The sequence below is a fragment of the Plectropomus leopardus genome, chromosome 13 (genome assembly GCF_026936395.1).
Source record: "Plectropomus leopardus strain MGB_pleo_1.0 chromosome 13, ASM2693639v1, whole genome shotgun sequence".
NCBI lineage: Eukaryota > Metazoa > Chordata > Actinopteri > Perciformes > Serranidae > Plectropomus > Plectropomus leopardus.
The window spans coordinates 9,187,200-9,214,437 of record NC_142188.1 but is presented as its reverse complement, the minus strand read 5'-3'; the positions used below and the strand labels follow the sequence as shown (position 1 = coordinate 9,214,437).

Genomic DNA, 27,238 nt, shown 5'->3' with positions numbered 1-27,238 from the left:
TGGAAACAGCTTTTTCCTCATAGCTTATCAACAGATGTAGTGCTAATAAATAATAAATAATTTGTTTAGTTTTTCTAAAGCAAAGATCTTTGCAACCATTAAAACTTGATATCTTGTTTGGAAGGATTTCAGAAAACGCCTGTACTAGCAACTATGTAAACTGATTAAACATTTTCTTTTAACTGTGCTGCTGTAACACATAAACAGACACTTTATTCCCTTTCTTCAACCTTTTCTGCTCCTCCTACTCCGCTCAGAACAATAGTTTTCCTCTAAAAACTGGCATTTTTATGACCAACATCAAATGGACATGAGCTGGAGGGGACGGCAGAGACAGGATGTCAAAAAGGTACAGCGAGCCAGACGAGCTAAGAGGCCAAAGCAGTCAGTGGATGTCAACTAATATGAGTCTGCACAAGTGGACAGACAGACACTGTGTGTACACACACATACACACACACACACACACATACACATACTGTACATACACACACACACAAAACCTCTAACACAAGCTTTTTGCACTTAGTGAAATTAGTCTTGTGGGTCCGGCCTTAATATAATCAGTGTCCAGTTAATGATTCTAATGGCAAGGGGAGGATGTCCATGTGTGTGTGCGTGTGTGGTTTGTGTGTTTGTGTGTGCAACTGCATGCTTAGGACAGGCAGATTGGTTGCAGGACAGATACAGCAGATAGATAACAACTCTTACTGCAGGGTGTCAGAGGTCAAGTTCATACTGGACAGTCCCGCCACCCGCCAGCTGCTGGTCCCAGAGGACAGATGGGCTGCTTATGAGGGTGTATACGCCTGTGTGCATTTGATTTTTTTGGTGTGTGTGTGTGCGTGTGTGTGTGTGTGACAGAGAGGAAGAGACACTGGACATCCCTAATCCCCCTGTCCCATCCAATGCAGTGTCATGGTGTATAGATGTCCATTAGTACTGTGACCAGTGATAATATTCAGTATATAGTAATCAGCTGACTATTTTTTCCAATAGTCGATCCATTCTTTGATTTATAAAATGTCAGACAATAGAAAAGCACATGTATCAATTAAATTGTTAAGAAAGTACACATGGCATCAATAATGGAAGGCAGCATTGAAATGCCTCAATGTGACTAGTGCTCGAGAAATTATCTAATCTTCTCATGTCCTCAAATATATTTCCGCAACAGCAGCTGATGCAAACGAGCACTGATTTGCATTTTATTCAGATGACTTCTTAGAAATGAGAGATAAGAGATGAGATTAAACTTGTTAAAACCTGTCAGGAGAAAGAATGTTATTACTAGATTAGTCATTTGTTCTATGCAATGTCAGAAAATTTTGAAAAATGTTGATTGGTGTTTCCAAAAGCCTTCAAATGTCTTCAAATGTTCAAATCAGTTTACTGTCATAGAGAAGGACAGAAACCAGAAAACAATCACATTTAAGATGCTGATATCAAAAAAATGATTTATTTTTCTGCAAATATTACTCAAATCGATCGATTATTAAATTAGTTGGCGACTAAATTTATCGTGGACAACTAATCAATTAGTCATTTAGCTTGAGCAGTTAATGAACCGTCCTTTGTCTCATAACCAATCTCCTGTGAATGAAGTTATGCACCTTTTTGTCACAGACTGCTTTTACTGTCTTTACAATTGGCATGACCACAAACACACATCTTCACACAAACGTGACCTCAATGCCAATTTTAAGCCTCTGAAGGCAAAAACCGTGGACGCCAAAGGGTAAGGACATTTCTGGGGACTGACTGACCTTCAGAGGGACCTACAGAGCTACTGCTCGCAGCTAATACAAAGTGCATGTAAACTGAAGTAGTACATGGTTTCCTAATCTTAACTGTTCTGGTTACAGAGCCGTCTATCACATCGAGGTGCGCAGTAAGCAGCAGTTATGGTCAAAACCAGAAATCCCACAGTTAGACATCACTGGAGTGGAAACTAATGAAGTTGTGTGTAATCGATAGATCAAGCTAATAGGGTGGAGGTAACCTAGAGGTTACAGGAGGCTTCAGTTTGTTCCAATCCCCCGACTGCCTGGAAAAACACAGGCAGGAAAAGTGAGGAGACAAATACTTCCTTCCTGTGCAGCAAACCCTGAGGGAACGTCAGAGCCAGCAGAAAACGTAAAACTGCGTCCAAAATGTAAAACCATGTAACAGGGCTCCTACAGCTTAATGCAAGACTTTTTTATTGTCAGAAGGGATGAATTTTAAGACCAATTTTACAATAATCAAAGTTGAAGAATAAAAAACATGAACCAACATTTTTTAAGGTTAAGGACAGCTTTGCCCAAATGTTTGTTACATAAAACATTCCAGCCCAGTAAAAGATCTGGTTAGAGCTGCCATTTGTTAGGGTTTTCTTGGCGATTTTGGCTGCCATCATGAAGAGATTTAGAAGAGGGTTTTGTTAAATCACTTTTTAAAAAATTTGATGTTTCCATATATTTTGAGATTTTGCAATGATTTCCATTTCTGAGCATTTTTAAGACTTTTAAAAGACTGGTTGAGGACATTTTAATACCAATTAAGGCCACATTTTTTATCAACACCCTTTGGGACTTTTTAAGGATCCGCAGGAACCTTGATGTAAAATATGTTATTTCTCGTCTTGTGTGCACACAAAGCATTTAAAAACGTATGGCCATTAAATCTCAATTACATATTTTACACCTCAAAATGTATCAAAAATCTCAATTTGCTGGTTCTGACCGGTTGTGTTTCATATTTAGGATTGCTTTTGAGAGACCCAAGGCAATGAGAAGAGATGCCAATTAGCTCTGAAATGATTCACGGTGTAAAGGTTTGTGCATTGATTTCCACTGAATCCTTCACCACGAACAAGCTCCTGCAGGAAAACACAGGGAGGGTTTAACAGGCTATCCCAAGTGTGACCCCAGACCTCTGACCCTTCAGGGCCAATCAGCTGCAGCTTTTATCCTGTCTCTCTCTGTATACAGACATGTGTAGGCCTATCCTGCTCAGTTCAGTATCCATGCTTTTGTTTAGACCTCTCTCTCTCTCTCACACACACACACACACACACACACACACACACACACACCGAGCAAAGCTTTAATCTGACCAGTGTGTTCAGAGGATGTGAAATCAAAGCATTCTGCCGACATTCCTCAACCTTCTTCTCAGAGCCATAATGGGCTATTTTGGCTGCTTGTATTCTTAGAAGTTGGATCAGCCTGCGAAAATAGGACTATTTTTCAATGCTGGCCTGAGATGACGGCTTTATTATGCTTGTGATGGCAGACAGTCTTGGCAGCTTGCTGCTTAGAAACACTAAAAACTGACTGAGGAGTTTCAATGGAAAGATGAGAGAATAAGAGCATGCTTTAAAGGGACAAATTGTATAGAAAAAGAAAAGAAACAAGAGAAATTGACTGCAGTTGATCAGTGTCAAATACAGAAGGTAACACTGATAAAAATAGCAGTCATACAAAAATATAATGTTCTTTTGTAAAATCAGCAAAAAGAGCAAGTTGATCATCAAACTTAACATGACATATCACATATTACATTAACAAAGCAGCATTAAAGGGCCTCAACTGACATTACTCAACTACAGAAAACACAGTGGGTTCAAGGCTGAGCTCAAACAAAACTATAAGAATAATAATTTCATTGATGTAGCACATTTAAAGAAAACAAAGACAAACTCAACAAAACACAAGAAAAACTATCAATGATGTGGTTACTGGGGGTGGGTACTGAATACTGCAAATATAACTGTACCAACTGAATTACGTTGGTACTGATTCACGTTAAATCCATCAGTGTCAAATTTAGATACCTTTAAATACCTCTGTGTGATGGCGTACATTAAACAGCACCACAAACTACATCCTCCAACATGATCTCGAAGTTGATTTAACACCTCTCTAAAACAGTTTTACCAAAAACTGAACTTTATAACCTTCATGTAGGGAAGATTTGTTGTAGTACTGTTGTATTAGATTGCTTTAATTTTAGCTAGATATATAAACACTAGATATATACCTCATAAACTGGCAGAAATCTCAAAAACTGATAGAGAACTATGACGCGTGTGGAGGTGCTTGTTATGCTCCCTCTCTAAATGCCAAACCAAAACAACGATGTTTTGGACATAAACAGAAGTGAACTATTAAGAATACCAAATAAAAACTTGAACTATTTCAGAGTAAAACTATAACGTTATCATCATGATGTGCTACTATGGTTAATACACGAGGACAAGCAGGTGTGTAAGATTCTTGGTGACTTTTCATTCATTTTCTTTGTGGGATGTAATAGTGAAAACTCATGGCCTTCCTTTGCCCTACCCACCCACACACCCCCCTTTTAAAGCTTTCCAGAGACACGCAGCGATATCATAGTGTCTACTCCGAAAAGCACAACACACAGCACTTAGCCCAATTGGATTGAGTGATGAGCGACGGCGTGGCACATCATCATATTCATTTATCCATCCGCCCTCCCCCTTATTACTATCTCATCTAGCCGCTCTGAACAGACTGCAGCAGTGGCTGGATGGATGGATAGATGGATAGATGGATAGATGGATGGATGGATGGATGGCTTCTTTCAGCCCACATCCACCATTTGAAAAATGATCCATACCCCCCCACCCCCCCCACATACATCAATTAACTTTTGCCTGAAGGGAAAGACACAGACAATGCTTTACAATAAATGCCAACTAACTGAGCTCAGAGAGTAAACACCAAGACTAAAAACAACCTAAAAACACTTTGACGTTGTTGTTTTTTATCTTGGAGACGTGGGCATTTGCAGATTTTGTTGCTGAATTTGGCTTTTATGTAGCTTTTAACACACATGGCTTCTTCTTTGACCTCTAGTTGCAACAAACTTCCTGTCTATTGGATACTTTTTTCCCCCGACAAAAGACCAACCATACACTAAGTATTTTAGAAAAATAAGACTTAGTACTATGGGCAATGATTTTGGGTTTTTCAGTAGTGGCAAAACATCCCTTTGCAGTATGCACATCACATACTATTAGCAATTTTTAAGATAGTCAGCACGTCAGTCTGCAGCTCCGTCAAAGTCTCCACAGCGACTGTCGGAGACGGAGCAAAGTCGACAAAAGATCAGGGTTGACATGTACGGCTCTCCATCTGCTGATTGGAGCTGACCTGGCAACCTGCACCGTAAGCATAGCAGGATATAAGCATGATGAGTCACTGATTAGACACAACCAGCACACACTCAACAGCTTCTCCATTTAAAGAATCATGAAGCCACTTGTGCACGGCTGCTTTTGGTCCAAAATAGTCACATACAACTTACAACTAAGCCGACAATACTGAAGTCAGCACAGTCCGGGCTTTAATATATAACTGTGAACATTTTGGGAAATTTTGTGATACTACATATATATATAGCTATGTTTTGAAGTCTCCTAAAAACCAGTGTAAAATAATGGAAAACAGAGGTCAAATTGGTAAAATACTTATTCAAGAAGCAGATCAATCAAATTCTAAAGCAGAATAATATCTTCATTGAAGATATTCATTTTTAACCATTTACTTAAGGGTATGGAGCTGAATTTTGTATGCTATATATTAACAATAGATGACAATGGTCTTTAAAATTGTCGGTTTTGTTTGTCACGTATTAACACTTCTAGTCGGGTATCGTATTTGCATGCCTGTGTGTGCATTTCAGCAGCTGAAGTTTGCATGTGTGTATTTGTGTGTGTTGTTGTTGCACACACCTTCTTTCGAGCAAAGCCATTAGATAACCTGGTGATTCCATTTGAAGCCTTTAGCAACTTTCCAGACAAGTCAATGAAAGCAGCACTGTGAGCACAACTAAAAGCATGGCTCTCAGCTTAGTTTCCTCACATGACACGCACACACACACACACACACACACGCATCCACTCACACACACACACACACAGGCAAAACAACACAACCTCAACACACACGGACCTCTTTTGGATGCATCTTCCAATCACTTGCTAGTCCAAAACCCCTACATATTAAATTATAAAAGACAAATTATAGCAGAAAATTCTCACAAAATAGAAGTTAGAACCAACAACTGTTTGGCAGTTTTGTTGATGAATATGTTGCATTTAATGTGGAAACAGATTTTCAAAATAATTGTAGATTCATTTACCGTTAGTAATATGAATGGATCAATGGACTTATTGTTTTAGTTCTCTTCATCAGAAACTTTATCAATGGCTATTATTTAGATAATAATTTAAATATTGTTGTGATAAGTCACATTTTTTGACTGCTGACCAAACATCTTAAGGAATTCGAAGTCATTACTTAGAGCTCATTTATCTCGAGACTAACACTTGTACCATTTTTTTTTTTTTTTTTTTTGACTGCTGGCCTGACAAAAAAGGGAATGAAAGTCATTACTCTGAGCTTATTTATCTTGAGATTTGCATTTGCCAGCATTTTTGACATATTATATACAAATAAATCAACTGATTCATAAAAAAATAAGCATTAGCTGAACTCATACCTTTTAAAAAACAGTTAATATTGTTAATTGCAATTCTTATCTGGATCAGTGTTGAGTTTTTGGAAGTTTAGGAAATCTAGTTTAAAACCTCATCCCAAGAGAAGGAAGAAAACTGTGTGTGAGCATCTTGAAGACATTACTGCAAGATAATCACAGTGAGGTAGAGCTTGTTAAACACTGGAGGATAACGTCTCCCTGTCTGAGGGTATGACAGGATAAAAGCAAGACCAACTGATATGAGATAAATGAATGACAGACTGACAGAAACAGAAAAACAGACAGAGACTTCGGGTCAGTGTGGCCCAGAGAGCAGACAGGACTATAAATAGATCCAATCCTCCTCCAGCTTACAGCCCTGAATCACAGTGACCTGGCCCGCCCTGCATCACCACGCACAGAGGCTGAGACACAATGAGACAGAAAGTGAGAGACAGAGAAACAGAAACAGAGGAAGACTGGCAGATGGGGGGCGTGCAAAGAGACGAGGAAGGTGCGGGGGGCCAGTTTCTGACACTGATCATTTCCCCTCCTGTCACAGCTTCCTTCATCAACAAGTGGCTCCAGTCAGACGTGCCGTCGCTGTGAGAGGTCAGTCTTGTGTCAGTGGGCCAACGCTGAGGCTCATGACAAAGCCAACAGCGTGATGTAAACACGATGAGGAGGGAAATGACGGAGGAGACCAGAGGAAAGCTGATGATGATACAAATGATGGCAGTGAACCCCAAAATATAATACTTGTAGCTGCGGAGTAATGTAGGGACTTTCTAGTTTTTTTGTAGGGATGTCCAGATCGGATTGGGAAAAAAGAAATTGCTATTTGGCCCGAAAAAATGACTGAAATCGGTTATTTTGAGCACGCATCCAGCCCTATTCTTTGTTTATGTTCTTAACACAGGTGTCATAAACGGAAAGCATGATTTGAGGCAGATACTCTGTTTTTAATGTAATGCTGCTACTCCAATAAGTAGGAACTCATTTTTTTCATGTTTAATTTAAGATGCCACACCATTTTAAGTTGAGTTGAAATTTTTGATCATTTTTAGTGAACTGGTTTTACAATAATGCTGTAATAAGCAGAACTGTGTGTGTGTGTTGTGACTGGGAATGTTGAAATTCAGCCTTAAAAAGTACTTTGAAGTGGAATTATGATTACATGAATCATTTGCAGTGTTCTGTACTTTTACTGCAATGTTACAGAGTGGATGTGAGAACTGAGCAATTTCTGAAGACATATTTTTGTTTGTTTACTTATTTTGTTGATAAACCAAATTCTGCACTAAGTAGAATTGTAATAAGAGACATAAACATATTTTTAGTTTGTTTACTTTGTCATTTTGTTGAAAAAACAAAAACAAATGCTGCACTGAGTGGTATTTATTAGGATAAAAGCCATATAAAATATTTTTAGTCTGTTTACTTTGTTATTTTGAAAAAAAAAAAAAAAAAAAAATTAAAAACTTAACTGTTTGGATGCAGATATGTTTTCCTGTATTGCATTGGATTAAACGTTTAAGTATATTCACTGGATTGATTTTAATAACTTTAAAGCACTTGAAGTGTGCATTGTGAAGCTGTGTTTTCCAGGTAAATACAAGTATCGGATCAGGACTCGGTATCTGCAGATACTCAATTTCAAATGACTGAATGACTCTGATCGGGATCGGGGGCAAAGTTGAGTTTTTTTGTAGGCCATCCTAGAAATAAGCATCCCCCTGGTTGGGTAATAAAAGACATACTTTATGTGGTAGAACAAAATGTGAAAGCATCTTGACCACAGGCTTTATTGCAGCCATCTTTCCAAAAACCCACTGACTTCATGACGAGAGAACAAGAAGTGTTAAAATGCTAACTCGTTTCCAGGTTTTAAGACTCATTCTTCTTGCGCTCTCTCTCCATTCAACAACAGCAGGAAGCTGTCACTTCCTTCATTCTCTGTTTCTAAACTATTTACAGTTGTTCAAGACTAACACCCAATCCTCATAACCCCTCACCTTCTCCACCCCATCCAGCTACTGTTTTTACCCATTCTCTGCTGTATGCTAATGAGACAGAGACAGACACCAGTTCTGCTCTGCTGGACCCCAGAGATGGACACAGTGCACTGCTGCAAGTCAGCCAAGAGGAAGAAAACACTGAAAGAAAAAACGAGAAACAAGACCCAGAGTCCACTGCCATGCTCGCAGCTCTGTGAGGCTGTACACAGCCGCAGCTTTGAGATAGATGCTCACATCAGCACGCTAACAAACCAAAAAGCTTCCAGGTTCCCTCTCAGTCTCCATGCCGAGCACCATGAAGGCTGGCCCGCACGACAAGATTCGTAAAACATTAACAGATGAAAATGTGGGAGACCCCACACATAACGACATGTCATGATAAATTGAACAGCTTTGTTCTCATAGTGCGTAAAGAGCAACGATTTGTCCAAAACAGCACGCACACACACACACACACACACACACACACACACACACACACACACACACACACACACACACACAGACACAGATTCCACTCACGAGCAACTGAAGTCCTGACTATCAGACCAGAAATCTCGTAAATCTCTACACATCAAACTTTAGAGTGAACAAACATAGATGATTTTAGCTTTTGCACTACTTTTTACAAAAAACTTGCAAAGAAAAATGACAGATCTATGGATGAAGACATGGAACTGGTGTGAACATGAGACTGTACTTGTTACACTTCTTCCTAACGACATGATGTGAACGAGGGAAACTTTCAGTATTTTCCAATGAAAACGTCCTAACCTTCTCCGCGTGTCAGTGAACTGGCTAAGTGACCTGTTGCTTACTTGAAAAATCACTCGCTGAAACTGTCGTCGCTCGTAGTGTATCTGGACAATTCTTTGACAGTTTCCTTGCAGACTGCATTTCACCACAAGCTGGAGGTGAGTAAACTCTGAGTTAAATCCTATTTGATACTGAATCATAAATATGGATCAAAAATACTGAACGTGAATGTTTGCGTTGAAATTGAGATGGCTGGGATCAACTTCTGGGCAAAATACCTTGAATTAGGGAACCACGATAATATCGGCACGTCATTGTTATCCATATTGGCAGATTTTGTTTTTTTTATTGACAAGGTAAACATGTACTAAGCATCAACCGTAAGTTGCAGTATTTTTCTTAATTTCTACAGAGAATGAATATTACATACAATGAAAAGCATCATATGTTATGCCTCCATCTGATAAGAGTATGCATGATATAATGTTAATTCCACTACAGAAGAGACCTGATGATCACTAAAATTAGGTTTGGCAAAAATGTGGATACAGTGATATCAGTTATTGGCCAAATTAATTGTTACATATCAATATATTGGATATCAGAACATAATCAAATAACGTGCATCCCGGCTCGAAACATGACCAATAAAACAGGAAATCTAGCAACATGATCTTTAAAGGCAGCAAATAAATCTGGACTTTGCGGACAGTTGTGGACAGGGACAAATAAGGCTTCATTCCTGTGTAGTGTGCATTCAGTTTAAGAGGCGGATTTATCTCAAGGAGAAAAGATCTTTTCCCAAAAGACTACATATGTTAAATGAACCCGCCTCCCTTCCTGTTTCTGTTGATTTCAGTTCATAGCATATAGTGACGCAAAAAAATCAAACAGCCTTCATTACTTTTAAAGAGGCTGTCCTGACCTTTGCTTTGCATTAATAAACACAGCTTTGCACAGCTGTGCTCTTTTATTTATTCTGCAAAACCTCTCACGCATGTCTCGTCTACAAAATATTGTCATTCAAGTTTAAATTGTTCTGACCCCGTGGCTGATCCCAGTCATTTCAAATTTCGCTCTGAACACAAGTCGTGTGTTTACATTTTTAAGCGCGCTGTAGTTAGAGTTCAACTTGAGATTATAAAAACAGGACTTGCTCCATTTAAGTTCTTGCATGTTTTTCTGTTCTCAAATTTAGTTCGAAAAACAACAGGGCATGAGTCTGAATGTGTGTGTGTGTGTGTGTGTGTGTGTGGGTCTGAGAGGCATCAGAGTAGCTCAACCATAACTGTAGTGACACACTGTGTATCCTTCTTGTCTGTTTTTCACCATAATGTTCTCTGTTCTGCATTATGTTCTGCATGCTAAGAGAAGCTGTCTTCAGTCAGTGTGTGTGGTTTATTGGGTGTGTTAAGTTGAGCCATTAAATGAAGTTTATTCGGACCTCAGCTGACCTGCTGGGAGAGACCATTAAAACCAGGTTGCTGCGCAGCTTTGTGAAAAGAGTGTGTGTGTCCCTGCCAGGACCCCTTACAGTGTTAAGCTACAAAAGTTCACTCTGACCCACAGGATAACGAATATGGCTCCTGTGGGGAGCTAGCAGAAGGAGGTACGGACTCTTCTTTATGATCCCTAAAAGCTGGGGGAGTTTAACGCCGCAGGAAGAAGGCAGCAGTAACGGTAACGCTCTGCAGTAGGAGGAAGGTATTGAGGTGGAAAGAGGTTATTTTTTAGGGTCTTGACCGTTGCTTGAAAGGCTGCTGGTAGCTTTTTACACAACAACCAGGGAAAACATCCACCGAAATAAAGATAAATACAAATAGCTGATTTTACCTGATGAGTTGAATAGTCTAGAGCTTAGTCGATCACAATCATTTGAAAATGAACACCAACCATTATGATAATTAACTGTTTGTGTAATTTCTTTAGGCAAAAATATTAAACAAAATTTAGTTCCAGCTTCTTGTGCTCTGTCTAGATGGTTTGAGATATTTTTGAAGTGTATATTTTCCTCTACATTTTAGCCTCTTGTGATTTTTAAGATTTTTTAAAACACTTTCTAAGGTGCAGACTTTTCTGAACTCTGGTAACTGTTTATCTTTGCTGACACTGAATGATTAAAATCTGGACTTTTTTTCCCCCCAAGACAGTTAACATGCAACCAACATAAAGAATAGTGCATCAAAACAGAAAGAAGAAACAGTCAAATACAATGTTCAAAAAACAGAAACAGTGGCATCATCTCCTCAGCTTTACCTGAACACCACCTAGTTGTCCTGCCTCCCCGACATTGAGACTTAGATTTCCTTCAACTGAGTAATTCCAAAATCAGACATAGTTATAATGACCTCCTCCGGTCCCATCATAACATTAACAATCTTTGTTCTAGTCTGAGTGCTTTTTATCTATTAATGTTAAAAAGAGGCCAGGAACCTAAGTGTTATTTTTGACCCTGTTCTGTCTTTTGATGATCCGGTGACTAAAGTGCCGCAGTCCTGCTTTGAGACATGAAACTATGATCAGATGGTTCCTTCCCTCTGCAGATTTAGAAAAGGTCACCTGTGCTTTTATCTCGTCCAGACTTGACTACTTCAACACACTTTATTCTGGCATCAGCAGGCGCAGCATCCAAAGACTGCAGCTGACACGAAACGCTGCTGGCACGCCGTTAAATTGTACTAAGAGAAGTGTAATTGTAATTTTGACTTCTTTGTGAGACACACAACCTCCCACCGCCTCACCAAAATGTCAGAATTCAGTTCCTTTGCATTTCAACCACGTGAGACATCCTTCCCTTCTGTCTCCTCATCAAGATTCAAATTCGTTTGTATTTTGAACTGTGATGAGTTTAACTCACACCTTTGATAAGAGGCCGAGGGGTGTGTTTCTCCACAAGCATAAAATGTCCAGTTTTCCCCATGCTCGGGGTCTTTCTTCATCCTGACCGCTCACATGTTGATTGACCTTTTCTTTGCAAAGAAAATAAAACTTTGTCGGCCGGCAGAAGTCTCTATTTCATTCTTCACCAGCAAAAGCAGCAGAGAATTTCCACCACAGAAGCGACCAAGTTTTCAGATTTTACTGCTTGTTTTTAAAGCCTTGAATAGAACGGTCAGTTGGGTCAACACACCAAAACTCAACCATCAAGTGGAATTACATTTTATACAAAAGGTATTCTGGTCTTGTGTAGAACCCCTTTTTAACCTTCATTTTTCATTAAATCTGAACTGAGAAAATCCTCAGCATTAGTGCTGCATCGTCATCTCATCGTTTTTGTCCAGTGACCCCCAAACTGATGTACTTAGTTTTACTGTTCTTTTAAAATAATGGATCAGAAAAGCAGAAAACTGCCCTGCATGTAAAAGTTTGACGGCCCTTTCAATAGTGGAAGTAAAAACACTGACATCACAAAATCCCCGAAAGTAATAATGCATCTAAATATAAACAGCAGCCACATGCGGTTTCAGACATTTTTACAAGTATTGTTTTCTCCTCCTGCTATCTCAATTACACTGTGACAAAGCAAATAAATCAAGAGATTAAAGGTACGTTAGATTTATCACAACTGCTCCGCCAGCTCACCGTGTCACTGGTCATTAAATACATTTGAAGCTTATCAGCGTTTGAGCTGCAAGGTGTGAACGGTGACCCTGTTGCTAGTTTAAATCAACGACTCAACAGAGTTCATCAAGGAACAACTGAAGCACTGGCATAGCTGGAGTCAGCCTTACTGTAGCAAGAAATACATAATGTTGTGGAAATGCACATGACATCATGTTCACTGCTCAATATTTACGGGAAACTGATGATTTCATTCACTGAAACTGTGCTATTTTTAAAGCATGGGGTCAAGATTCTTAACGCTTTCAATAACCGTCATTACTTAAATGTCAGAACAGATTCAAAGGTGACTGGTGACTAATTTTGGAGTGAATGTCTTCATGTATTGTGCCAGGGATAATGGGAAGGACTAGTTATCAGTATACCACAAAGTCTCAAGTATTTGCAGAGGCCTCTTTTTAGCCCAACTGCAAAGTAAACTTTCACTTCTAATTTCCCTTCTTTACTTCTCCTATTACTTTACAACTATTTCTTAACATTTTAGCTAGAATCATCTATGTTTACCGTTTATCTTGATAAATTCAGTGTATGTACATTTCCACTGCGCTAGCTACAATCAGAACAACAGATTATTGAGTGTGACACAACTCTATCATTGCTTCTGAAACATTTACTCACAAATCACCCCCATCAGTTTTTATCCTTAAAGAAAATAACCCAAAAAACTGTGTGAAAATTATTACAAGAGCACAATGCATTATCAGTGGAGAACTCTTTTAGCACTGTTGAAATGTTCATTCAACATGTGAATTATTTGGGAACAGATATTTCCACCTTCACACAACGTTTTACTTGGCTTTTAGTAATAACCAACCATCATTTGTTTGTGCTGACCATATTTGAATACCGGCTTTAGCTGGAGAATTTGAAGTATGAGAGCAGTGTTTCCAGTACTGCATGTTAAGTTTGCTGCTGAGACAAGCTATTGGCTGGAAGGACTTCCAAAAAGTGTGTGATGATGACACCCAAATTAGCACTAAGAATAGATCTGGAAGCAAACACTGGCACCTTTATTTCAGCACGTAAATAGCTCTGCCTGGGTTCCCAGCCTTGATGTGTCAGAGCGCAGCCTTGATCCTCGCTTACTGATAACTAATCACTGATGAGCGGCTGTTCCAGGGAGACAAGCTTCAACCCTGACAATGACCAGCTCCAAGAGCTGATCAAACACACATATTGACTTATCTCTTGGTTATTCCCTGAGAGGGGAGATAATGGCCTACATTATGTGTAGGACTGCCAGTTCTTTTGCTAAGACAGGAAGCAACATATGAACATTCAAAATACGACACAAATTTAATGCAACCAGTAAATCTGTGTAAAGAGTGACAGCTGACGTACATCATGTCTGACAGCTGAGCAGCGATACAGCCTGCATGAGTTGATCCTCTTCAAAAGCAAAAAAATGACATTATTTTTTAGGATTGCTCTACAATTCCTCACGAGCATCCATGATATTTGATATCTGTTTTGGAACAAGTTCATTTTATATGCAAAGCTTTAACAAACAGGATTGGACATGATATGGGCTAGACTTGACACAGTACAGGCTTGCACACAGCTGTGTGCCACTATCACAAGGGCTGGGTATCCTTTAAAATATTAAGATACCAGTACCAATACCAGTGCTTTTAAAGCAAGACCGATACCAGTAGAGTACTTGAGAGAGAAAAAGAGACAGAGAGAGAGAAGCTGCATTTACACTGCCTGTCCAAGGCGGGAAAATCACGCAGTTATGCCGCCTTGCTGTTCTTTATGTAATGTCCAATAGCAGAAAGGGGGGACAGATTGGTCTCCCCTCTGAGCCCGGAACGGAGGTAGTAACAACCCCAAAATGAGCAAACTTAAAGCTGTAAAGATGTGAACTTAGGCAGCACGGGCGTGACTTTTGACGATGTGTTTAAGTGTGAGACCTGCGGTGGGAAATTTAAAAAGCAGCTGTTATATATGCTATAAATGTCCGCAAACTGGGAAAATAATGAGATTCAGGAGCTACTTACCCTCTGAGCAGAGGATGAGATCAACGACCATCTCACAGAGAAGGTAAATGAATGTGACTGACGTTATTGCTTTGTAATTGTTTAGAAAAAGCTGCTGACACATACGTACAATACTATTATAAATCTGTACAACATATCATGCAAATCAGTTGTCCACATTTTGTTTGATATCATATGAGGACTAAGTGTTTTTGTTTGTTTTTTTATGTTGTACCAAACTTGATTTGCAAGACAGCAGATGCAATAAAGAATGTTAACAAAAAGCAAATGATCCTGGTTCTGGATCATCATCATCAACAGGGGCTGAAATCAGATTCCCCTGTTATTTTGACAGCTCATTATGTAATTATAATCCACTGGAGATCAATAGAAGGTTGAACTTCACTCCACAAAAGCCTTCACAAAACCTGCGTCCCCCACAAAAAAAAGTGTGTCAAGGCAGCAGGCCCTGAATAGGATTACTGTGGGAAGACTTTTATTATGAAAGGCTGTTTTGATTGTAACCTTGGAAGCAGACACAAACGCACCAACTATGTTGGTGGTGTGCCAGTCAACAGAGTATACACTTCAACAAAATGATGAAGCAGCACACTTGACTCCATTCAACAAATTTATTGGGACACTAGCCTGTTGTTAGCGCTGCACAGGAGCTTTCAGCAGGGATTATCAAATGATTTGAAGTTGGCTAAGAGCCTGCAGGCAGGCAGGTGTCAATTGTTAAGGTGAAATACTGACAGACATAACTGACAAGGCATCACACAGAAAAGAGTATAAGCTGTATGCGCTGGTATATGTTATTGACTTTGGCTGTGTGTTTGTGTGTGGCTGGTCAAACATCCTCGTCTTGTGAAAACAGTGGCCTTGGGCGAAGAAACCTTAATGTAAATGGAGATAATGGCAACAAAAGGTTCCCAAATATTTACACAGATCACTTTGTTTTGTGTGCATAGGCGTGTGTGTTTGTTTCTTTGCATTTAGAGCCACACTGCTGTGTCAGTGTGGTTTCCTGGTTCAGTCAAAAGCATACACCAGTAAAATGATCAGTTATGCAAAGTGGCATGTAGACAGAACTGTCTGCTGTCTGGATGAATAAACTTTTAAAAAGAGATGACGGAGTGAGATGAGAGCAAAAGAGTGATGTGATAAAAGAATTTAGATGAGGCTGAGACAGCAGTTTAGAAGTATGTAAAGTATGCTTTGACAGTATCAAAATAAATGTAACACTAAAACGACCATAACTGGCTGAAGTATTCAAAGCCTGCACTCTGTAAAAGACCAAAATATTTTCAATTTTCAAAGTTGTCCCCACCACTCAGAGGGTTTCACATATTTATCACGGACTCAGATCTCACTTCTCATTATGCAACAACTACGCAGGGAGGCAGGTCAAACACACTTCAGGGGTGCAGTGCCAAATTTTTGCTAATGTCAACAAATGCAATGAAGAAACTAAAACCAACAATAAACGTATCATACTAACACGTAATATCTGTGTGTCTGTCTGACATCTGAGTCCTTTTTATCATAGACCTCTGTTAGTGTCCAAAACCTATTAAACCATTCACCAGTGAGCCACACTGTTGCAATGGCTGACATGCTCCATTACAACGTCAGTTAATGTGTTCACATATACTGTCTCACTTACATGAAAACTAGGAATTACTAAATATGTATTACTCCACAGCAAAAAATAACCCCCACCCCCCCAACAACAACACAGTTTACTCCGGTTTGAGTAATACATGCTAAAATCTACAGGGCCAAACTATTTTAGGAAATGATTTTGGCTTTTTTGAAAAGGAAAATACATTTTTGTAAGCCTGTTTTTAAAAAGATTTCCATGTTTGGTACCAACCAATGGTCTTTGGGATTGTCACAGACAGCTGTGGGAAGTCAGACCGTATAGAGACCGTTCTACGACACTGACTCACAGCAGTTTTATTCCGTGGATTCTTTTTCCTCGTCAAAAACCTGGTGCCTACATTACCCACAACGCACTGTTGTTCTTGAAACTGATATGAAGTCACACAAAAGTCGCAACTTATTTCCACATCTGCAATTGAATGACATCAATTCAGACAGTAAAACATGAATTTAAAAAACTTTTTTTTAAATGCAATACTTAAGTGAATCAATTCTTAATCATCCCTACTTGTGTCACCTAGCAGAGATGAGGAGATGAAGCATAATAAAGTAGTGCGAGCAAGTAATGTAATCGCTGTGTGCCACACCGCGTAACAGCGCTAACACCGACTTCTGCAGCAAGCCTATATGTTACACAGCTCTCTCTGGACCCACAAAAGCCACACAGATTTTACTCTGCCAGTCATTCTGTGAATTGAACTCCTGATGTGAGCCCTCCAAATCAAAGTTAACAAAAAGTCAAATTTTTCAGAGACATTTTCTGGAAAACCGAAATTTGTCTGACTGACAGCCAGGCGCTCTGAATGGGTTTCCTCGTGCTTAAGGACTTAAGATTCACACAGTGAATCGGACTGCGCAATGTTACAATTCATTGTACATGACACCCAGTGAATATGGTGGCCGAGTTTATGTAATCTCGGCTGTCAGGTGTGACGAATAGGATGCACGTAAGCTAGCTGTTACCATGGAGACAGGCAGCATGATTGACAGCATGACAGTGAGTGTGTGATCAGCAATGGATTATCCTCTGGCATGTCTGAAGAGCCTGGAGAGCTGCATGTATACACGCTTACACACACACACACACACACACACACACACACACACACACACACACACACACACACACACACACACACACACAGTTATTGTCCAATTATTTTAGGAATGTATGAGTGATTATTATACGTTTACAAAAAGACTGATGCAAAATTTACATACTTGCTCACCTTCTTACTTAAAGATCCAGAGTGTAGGACTTAACGTATATTGGCAGAAATGTAGTACAATATAACAATTTCTTTTGTGTATAATCATCTGAAAATAAGAATTGATGTGTTTTCGTTACCTTAGAACAAGCCATTTATATCAACAGCTGGTCCTCATTTATGGGGATCACTATGTTCGCTGAAATGTTTCCACTGTAGCACTGAATGGACAAACCAAAAAACCAAACACTGGCTCCAAATGGGGCCATTGGCTTTTTTTTTTTTTTTTTTGGTCAGCCACCCTCATTTAAAGCCCATTTGCGATGAGCAGCGTCAGAAAAACAATGATTTGTAACATGGAACTTTGTTATTTGGTGGGTTTTTTTTCTGGTTTAAATCAGAGTCCGTTTGTTTTGAAGAAGAAGACCTCTACAGATAATTCAGCTTTCTGTTAAAACCATCTGAACAATGAACACAGAAGAAGTTTCAACTGATTGAAATCTGCAATCCTCTAAATCCCCCTGAACCCCCACATCCCAGCTTTAATACTGAATATCTGCCGACACAGAATCCCAATCAAATAGTTCAATTTCTCTAGATAATACAACTGCTCAGTGCTCACTTCAAATACGTTTAATTTTACTTTGTTGCTGCTAGATGACACTAAAGGCCTTAAAAGCTTACACACTGAACTTTTAACTCCTTATTTACTCTCTTAACACCCTTCTTCCTTATTTAATGACCACCACAATACCCTAACTTCTTCTTTACCAACTTTCTTTCGTACTTGCTTGCGTTTCTCTTTACGCACTTACTTCACTCATTACTTCCTTCCTTGAAGACACTTAAATGAGCTTTATGAGTGCTTATTACCAAACAGCCTCCTTTTTAGAATAGTCTCTGTCCAGTCCACTCTAGAGTTTGATAAAGCTTTCATACCACTCCAAACGAACCCAACCAAAAGGGCGAATGCACCAAACAGGTTAGCCACAAAAAGACTTACAATCCATCTACTCATTAAAAAAAAAGGCCATTCTTTGGTGAAAAATCCATTCAAAAAAAAAAAAAAAATACCTTCACATATAACTCACACAATAAGCGGTGAACATATGCATGTGTGAAACACGGCAGGCTAAAATATTTATGAGGCACAGAGGCAGAAAGAAAAGCAAGCGACGCAGAGAGTCAAATTTGGAGACGGCTGGCGTAGGTGAGAGTATTGCCAGCATGACGTGATCTCATTGTCACACACAGACGCACACACAAACACAGTCACAAACATTATTGCTGGATGCCTCTCCCGTGTGTGCGCCTTGCTTTATTGCCTTTTCAATCTTCCAACTGTCGCAATAAATAATCTCAATAAAAGCCTCTCTATTTAGAGAACAGCACAACTTCAGTGCTGGAAACTTACTTACCTGTAAAGTGTAATTATTGCACCCATCTAACAACTAAATATAAGTCTGATGTGTGTGTGTGTGTGTGTGTGTGTGTGATCTAATACATCGCCAGAAACACACAGAGTGCATTCACCTCTTGTTGGCACACCACCAAAGACAGTGGTGACAGAGAGCTACTTGGAAGTGAGCGAGTTTCTTGCACAAGATAAATGTTTGTTGCAGGTGTTAAAGACAGAATTCAATGGAAATAAAAGTATGAGCATCAGCACTCCAGTCTGTGCAGTGTTTTTCAGTCAAGGACATTCTTCAAGCTCCACACATGAACAAATCTGCTGCCACTGTCAGGAGAGGGACGCACAAACAAGACCTGCGTGACTCACACACACTGACAAGACAGCAACTGACAAGGAAGCACACACATATACGCACAGACGGACACACGTGCACACACTCATGCGCACACCTGAGATACTCTAATGTAATGTAATCCAATGAAGTGTTGGCAGGCAGACTTCCCTTTGAAACAAACTCGCTAGCTTGCATGGTGTGATGAACACGGGCAAAAAACACACTAAGGGCTGCAACTCAAAATTATTTCAGTTTTAACTGAATCTCCAAATTATTTCCACATGACAAATATCAGTTGTTAGGTTAGTAAAAAAAAAAAAAAAAAGAGTTAAAAATGCTTATAATGTTTCAAAGGCCAGGTTGACCTTGTTTTATCTTTAAGAAAGTCCACAGACATTGAGTTTGTAAGCAAATCATCAATTAAGTCTTTTTGCTTAAAAAATTATAAAAATTAAAAATAAAAATAGTTGCTGAATAATTTTCTGCCAATCAATGTATCAATTAATGAACTGATCATTTCAACTCTAGCGAAATAACACTGTACAACAGTGACCTTGTGGCCCACTGGTGTAAGATGAATGCAACCTAAATTTAATGTCACTGGTTTGAATCTGGCTGGAAAACTTTTTTTCAGCAACTGAATGAAATCCTAAAAAAAACAAGAAGAAAAAACAACAACAAATGTACAAAAGTACAGGACCAATTTGAATCAAACGAAACAGGACAGACTAATGACATCATCATGCTGAGTGTGTGTGTGTGTGTGTGTGTGTGTGTGTGTGTGTGTGTGTGGGGGGTAACCATTATTTTCATTATTAATTAATATGCCGATTTTTTGCACAATAATGATAAAGTGTATAAAATACAAAAAAAGAGTGAAAACTGTAATCACAAGTTTCCACAGCCCAAAATAACATCTTCAAATTGCTTTTTTTTGTCCAACAACCAATCCAAAACCAAAACACATCTTCATTTACTATCATAAATGACAAAAGAAGAGCAGCAAAAGTGTACATTTAAGAAGGTTGAACCAGCATGTTTGAGATTTTTGCTTGAAAAACATTGAACAACATTTAATCAACTTTCAAATAGTTGGAGATACATTTTATTCAATCGACTAATCGTTTAATTGACCGACTGTCGCAGCTCTAAAATGGGACAGTTAGTTGACTGACAGAGAATTAATAATTGAAGTCATTATCAGGAATCCGTAAGTTACAGCTTCACAAATAAGGATTTGTGAAGGGTATTTATTACTCTTTTTACATTACTTTTTACAGCTGAAATGACAGGAAATAAAAACTAAAGATTCAAGTCATTTCCTGAGAAAAAAGGGCCAGAAATTCACAGATTCCAGCTCCTCAAATGTGAGCATTGTCTGGTTTTCTTTGTCATACATGACAAACCATTGAGTATACTGGTGTTTGGATGGTTGGTAAGACAAAATAAGAAATGTTATTATGTCAGCCTAGGCTTTGGGAGACTGTCGTGTGCATTTTTTTAAATTCTTCTCTGATATTCTATGAACCAAACAAGATAATTAACAAATTAAAATCTGATGAAAACTATAACTCGATGCAGCCTCATTTATAACAATTTTTGTGCACGTCTTATGTCTTTTATTGCGGTCCTGCTGACTTTCTAGTGACAGATCAACACCCTCACGCGTAACTATCTGCATCCTCCGTCTCTGTCCAGCACTATATGGCAAATTAAATTTTCATTCAAGTTGGCTCCCACATGATGCCATATGCTTCGGACAGGGGGGATAATGACGAGCACATAAGAGAGAAAAAGAGGGCAAGATGAATATGACAGGAGGAGAGTCCTGGAAAAGAAACACACTGAACCTCAGGACACACCGACACACACACACACACACACACACACACACACACACACACACACACAGAGACACTCACAGACACAGACAGCACTGTGGTGTTTGAAAGTCGTGATAAGAAAAGAGGAAGGTTTGCATGCTGTGGGAGACTAACGCAGTGCAAGTGTTACAGTGCATATAACCCTGACCGTCTCGCTCTCTCTTTCCATGTCTGCATCTTTCTCTTTCCATATATGACTCTCCAACTCTCTTCCTCTCATCAAATATTCACAGTTGGTCCCATTAAACATTCACCGCGCTGCGCTGCTACGTTTATCTGCCCTCCGCCAATCAGCCTCCAGCGGGTGCACTAGAAGCCCACCGAGAGCTTGAAAAAAAAAAACAACCCACACACACACACACACATATACACGTACACACACAGGACGTCTGTCTGCATGGCCTGCAATGTGGCAGCCTTGCAGAGAGGGGAGAGGGGATGACTGGAACGAGGGAGGAAGAGGTGGCAAAACAGAGAAAGAGACAAAAAAAGGAAGGGATGTGGCTGAGGGAGACACATGAAAGAAAATCAGCTGAAGGAAGGAAGCAAAGAAAAGGAGTCTGAGGGTCCACTCCTCAGCTCTTGTCCATGTTCAGTGAGAGCAGAGCAGCCTTGCACCTCAATAATTCAACAGCGGGACGAGTGCCGCCAGCCTCCCCCCTCCTTCTCTCTTTCCCTGACATCATAGGGCCTTACCTAATATCAGAGTAAAAATACACTCACTTCACAGTTCGACACAATACGTGACACATAATTGTAGCTAAAAATAACATGAAACGCCGACGAGATAGATCACACTATCATCAGTGTTTCCATTGGGTGTCACAGCGTGTCTACACAGAAAACGTTTCAGCCACGTTTTCAGTCGTCAGGCTAACACGCGTCTGACAGAGCAGATTCGCTCCTATTTGAACCAATCCAGCTTTCCACACAGGCCATGTTTCACTCACAGCATACACGGTAAACACATCCTGGAGCATTTTTACACTTCAATTCTATTTTCTATGTCGCTGCATAACTACAGTGATTGTGTGCTCGGCTCTGAGCGCTGCCAAAACGCGGGTGACCTACATTCAAAACTGTGCCTGAATTCAATTAACTGATGTTCAATTAACTGCTGAGAAGAGCAGCGAATCTTCACATGTGAGAAGCCAGAACCAGACAGTTTTTGGCATTTTTGCTTGGAAAATGACTGAAACCATCAACCGATTCATCAAAATACTGTGCTGATTAATCGGCTTTGATTGGGCACTGTGCTTGGAAATACCAACTGCCAGATGCAGATTCACTGCAGCTAATGGCCACTAATGGCCAATGACCTCTGAAACAACTAGTCAGAAGTCAACAAAGAAAATGAACAATTTTAATACCCAATGAATCTTTTAGTAGTAAAAACATTTAATAGTGAGTATTTGCTGGTTTCTGGTATCTTTTATGATATTATACTGAAATATAATCAGGTTTTCATTATTAGTGGGAGACAAATGACCCCTTGGCCTCTGAGAAACTGTGATGGAGATTATTTATTATTATGTAAAACCTAGTGGACCAAAAAATGTATTCATTCATTGAGAAAATAATTAGGAGCAGGGGTCAACAGATTATCAGCCTGGCCAATTATTGGGGCCGATATTTGTCATTTTGCCAATTATCTGTATCTGAGTTTTATTTGAATGATTGCTGATAAAATTAATTAAAAAGTGCATTTTTCATATTCATATTAATTTTTATTTAAATTGTATGGAAAGACCTTGCTGGGAAGTTGCTGTATATGATGTTGAATGTTTCAGTTTTGATTAAACATTTGCTAAAGGCATTTAAACAAAGTTTCCTGGTGGAGTTTTTTATATTCCAAGTTCTAAATATTGACAGAAAGATTTTCATTTTTATTGTAAATGCATATCAGTTCCAAATATTGGTTATCGGTCTCATTAACTACTAATAATCGCTAATAATTGGTATCTGCCCTGAAAAAAAAAACAATATCGGTCAAAATGATTTTTAGTTCAAGCCCAAAAGAAATCATTTTCCTTTTTCCTGGCAAACATACAAAGCACACCTGAAAAAAGAGTCACAACGTGGGACAGATGTCAGGGAAGTCCTGAGACGCTTCTGCCTCGTCCATCATTTCAATCAGCCTTCCAAGCTGGTGAGGATTGCTCCAGCGAAGGAAGTTGGACCAGGCTCAACTTCTGCAGCATACATCATCCAGAAATGGATTAATCAAATACTTGCAAGTGCACATTCCTAGTACAGCTGTCAAACCTGTTCCAGTCCCATAAACCACTCCGCGTCCCCAGCTTGTATTTTATCTTCTTACTGGTACCTGTAGCAACATGCCTCCATCAATGCAATCCCTTGAGAATGTAGCAATTTTGGCACCATTAAGGACAAGTCTAATCGCTGGCTCACTGCTTCGGTAGCTAACAACGAACAAGAATGATTCGGATGTACAGAGTGAATCCTGCAACTGCAAAAACCAACTGAGCAACATGTCTTATTCCGTACAGTGTCATTTTCATAAAGGAAGCGATCAGTTTTGGACACTCAAAAATAACATACTGTACTGTTTAGTTCAAGGGAAACATTGTCAACGTTTACATTTGCTGGGCAAAGTGGCAACAAAGCTGGGAGACGTATACATTCTCTGATATAACTCTGTGTACCGTTTCTCAGGTGATGTGGAAGCAAACACTTCACAGTCACCCTGGAGACTGTATATTACCACAGTAGAGTTCAGCAGTAGATGAATGTTTTGACAAATTCAATAAAAGCTGGATATTGGAAAGTTTTTGTTGTAAAATAATTTCTGGTCAGCAGCCTCACACAGTTTGATTCTACTAGAGACAAAATATTTACACATCCATGTTTAGCTCATCACGAGGACGGCAGCACCGGACTCCAGAGACGGATTTGCAGCACTGTGTCTAATGTATGTGATGGCAGCAACAGAAAGTTTGCGTATTTTTCTTATGCTCATATTTAATGTATGGTTTAATAGGCGAATTGAAGCCCATGTTTTCAATAAAGTAATTTCAAATTGCATTTGTTTTCTACTCTCAAGTTAGCATTTATCCAAGTAAGCTCTTGAATGCCAATACTCGAATATGGACATTACTAAAAATGCCAATTCCCAAAACATAGTCAAGCTTTTAGCATGTCCACAGCAAATGTCCCTGGGGAGTTGGTTGTGACTAAAAAGAGAGCAAATCTGCACTTACTTTTGCGAGCCGACCATAAACATGATTTCAAATGAATAATGAAATTTAAACATTATCATGAAAATTTCAACATCACTGAATTTCTTTCCAGCTGTATGCTTTTTGATTTATTTACGATAACATGTATTAGAAGAATTACTGCAGCATGATCAGTGGATGCAGTGAAAGCAGAGGGCTGGTGATGATGACAGTGAGCTCCTTAAAGCTGCGGACAAAAGCTGAGTGGGCAAAAGCAACTGCTGACTTGCTAATACACGTGTAGATATGCAAGGTTTGGTTTTAACACAATGAGATGAGCTACTGTAACGAACCTCCGGTCAGAAAAGAGATATGGAAATATCTTCAAAACTTCCTTTTATTGTTTCTTAAAATCTAACCACTGACTTGTGGTACCTTATCTTTGTACGACCTGGAATAAAGCCGCTCTACCAGACGTACAAAAGTCATGGCTCATCACAAAAGCCAAAGAGAGGACTGTATCGCTCTATCTCCTCTTTTCATCAGAGTGCACAAAAGCATGTGAGAGCCCTCCACTACTAAAGTAAAAGTAACATAAGCTTATGAGCACACTTCCCTTCTTAACTTCTGCTTCCCATGATTTTTATCAGGCATCCTCAGGCTAACAATAATTGTCATTATCTACTTCTGTAAACTGATGCTTAAGTCGCTTGCGAAATAAAGTAACCTATAAGCTTACAGTATCTTAAGACTAGCAATTTTGCAACATTTACACATCAAAGTAGCAGCTATTCGAAGTATAAAAACAACAATTTTTGCAGGGAATTATGTGTCTAATTGTTTCTTCGCTCTGAGCAGTTGCCAGGCAACCACTAGAGACTCCAAGAAACAACTGACTGGCCAAAAACGTTCCCACAGAAAAATGGGAATTGGTCATTTTTACATCAGTTTTTGAGGGGTTTTTTTTACAGTGTTTCAACATCTCAAATAAGAGTTCAACTTTTTTTGATGCCACTTAGAAGAAAATTCAAGGCTAATTTTACAACATTCAAATTTGATTTTAAAAAATAACTCAGGATTAGGGACAATTTTATCCTGATCTGTCAAGATAATGCGAAAGGCATTTTGTAAATTATTATCAAAATAGATCTTACCAAATGTTTTTTTAACATGCAATGTCAGAAAAACTATGATCATAAAATCATTCTTACCATGTCTAAGCATTTTTAAGACTTTCAAAAAATCAAAATAAGACATTTAAATACCAGTTAAGGCCTAGATTAATTAATTCAATACCTTTGGGGCTTTAAGGCTTTTCAAGAATGCGCAGGAACCCTTGTTATAGAGATTTAAAAAACAAATATAGCATGTTGATTATTAAGCTTTGCAGGTGCTGGTAGGTGGATTTTGTTTATGTACAGATCCAGGCTCACAGTCTTCGTGCTAAGTTCATTACATTACATTTAGCTGAAGGATATGAGAGTGGTGTCAAACTTCTAGTCTGACTTTCTGTCACAAAGTGAATGAGCGTGTTTCACTAAATGTTAAACTGTTCCTAGAAATGCAGATCCATCAGTTAAATCAATCTTTCAGCCTGAACACTAAACTTTAAAATACGGTATACATTAATCTTTGCCTATCGAGTGCAATATCAACATTTTCAAGATGTGTATACCCGTCGTCCTTTTCTATATTTTTTTCAATAATTTATGAACTGAATTGACTTTTGGGGTTGAAGGTAAAATATTAATATTATATTAAGGTCAATTAATTAGCAAATGTATCCAAAACAGAAAATACGACTCTCAGCTGCTGAAATGCAGATTACAATAATTACTAAATGTAGGGTGATTTTAACAATGTGTGTCTGTGTCGCTGCACACATGTGTGAATGTTAGTGGAAGTGACAGCACTACGTGTGCATGTGCGAGCATCCGCTTGACCGACTATGCGCATGCATGTGACACCACATGACCCAGCCATAATCGCTGACCTCACCGCCAGCCACTGTGCCCTCCCTGAGCCACAGAGAAAAGGGCTTAATCCCGCCTACGCACACACACACACACACACACCTGGTAAATACAAGCAATACTCCAAAGTTGCCCAGACATCAAACCGCCAAAGCCGATATACTCTGTATGTTCAGTGTTTGCAAACAACGAGAATCACGAGCAGAGATCAGACTAATCATGCACAGTATAGATTTGTTAATTAACAGCTGAGGCTCCAGCTGCTGCAGGGATGCTAGTAGCAGAACTTTGTTTTTGCTGGGCAGCCCTGACGTATTAATATTTGTGTATGCATGGAGACAATGTGACTTACAAGGTTACTGTAAATCAGGGCTGTTCAACTACATTGCTAAGGGGGGCGTATTATCGGATAGATCCCTGAGCTGTAATTGTCATTATTGACACAACATGTCACCACATTTTAAAAACTTTTATTCAGCTCTATTGCGATTTACACAACCTCTCTTGCCCTTTTCTCTCTGTGTAGACATCCTGCAGTTCAGTCGAACATTCGCTGAATTTTTGTCAAGTGACTGTTAGTCTCAGCTGAGTCATTCATGGTTTTTAAAGTTGCACTGAGAAGCACATAATTTTGTTTTACTATAAGACTTTTACAATGAGGTAATTTTAATGAAATATTATGATTTTAGGCCACAATTTGGTTACATTTCCATCGTTCA

General features: G+C 39.1%; 1 protein-coding gene across 21 annotated transcripts in view; it reads right to left on the bottom strand.

Moving 5' to 3' along the window:
• The window catches only part of camk2g2 (calcium/calmodulin-dependent protein kinase (CaM kinase) II gamma 2), a 77,723-nt gene that overhangs the window by 44,787 nt on the left and 5,698 nt on the right, over window positions 1-27,238 (bottom strand). The gene's annotated exons all lie outside the window — the stretch shown is intronic.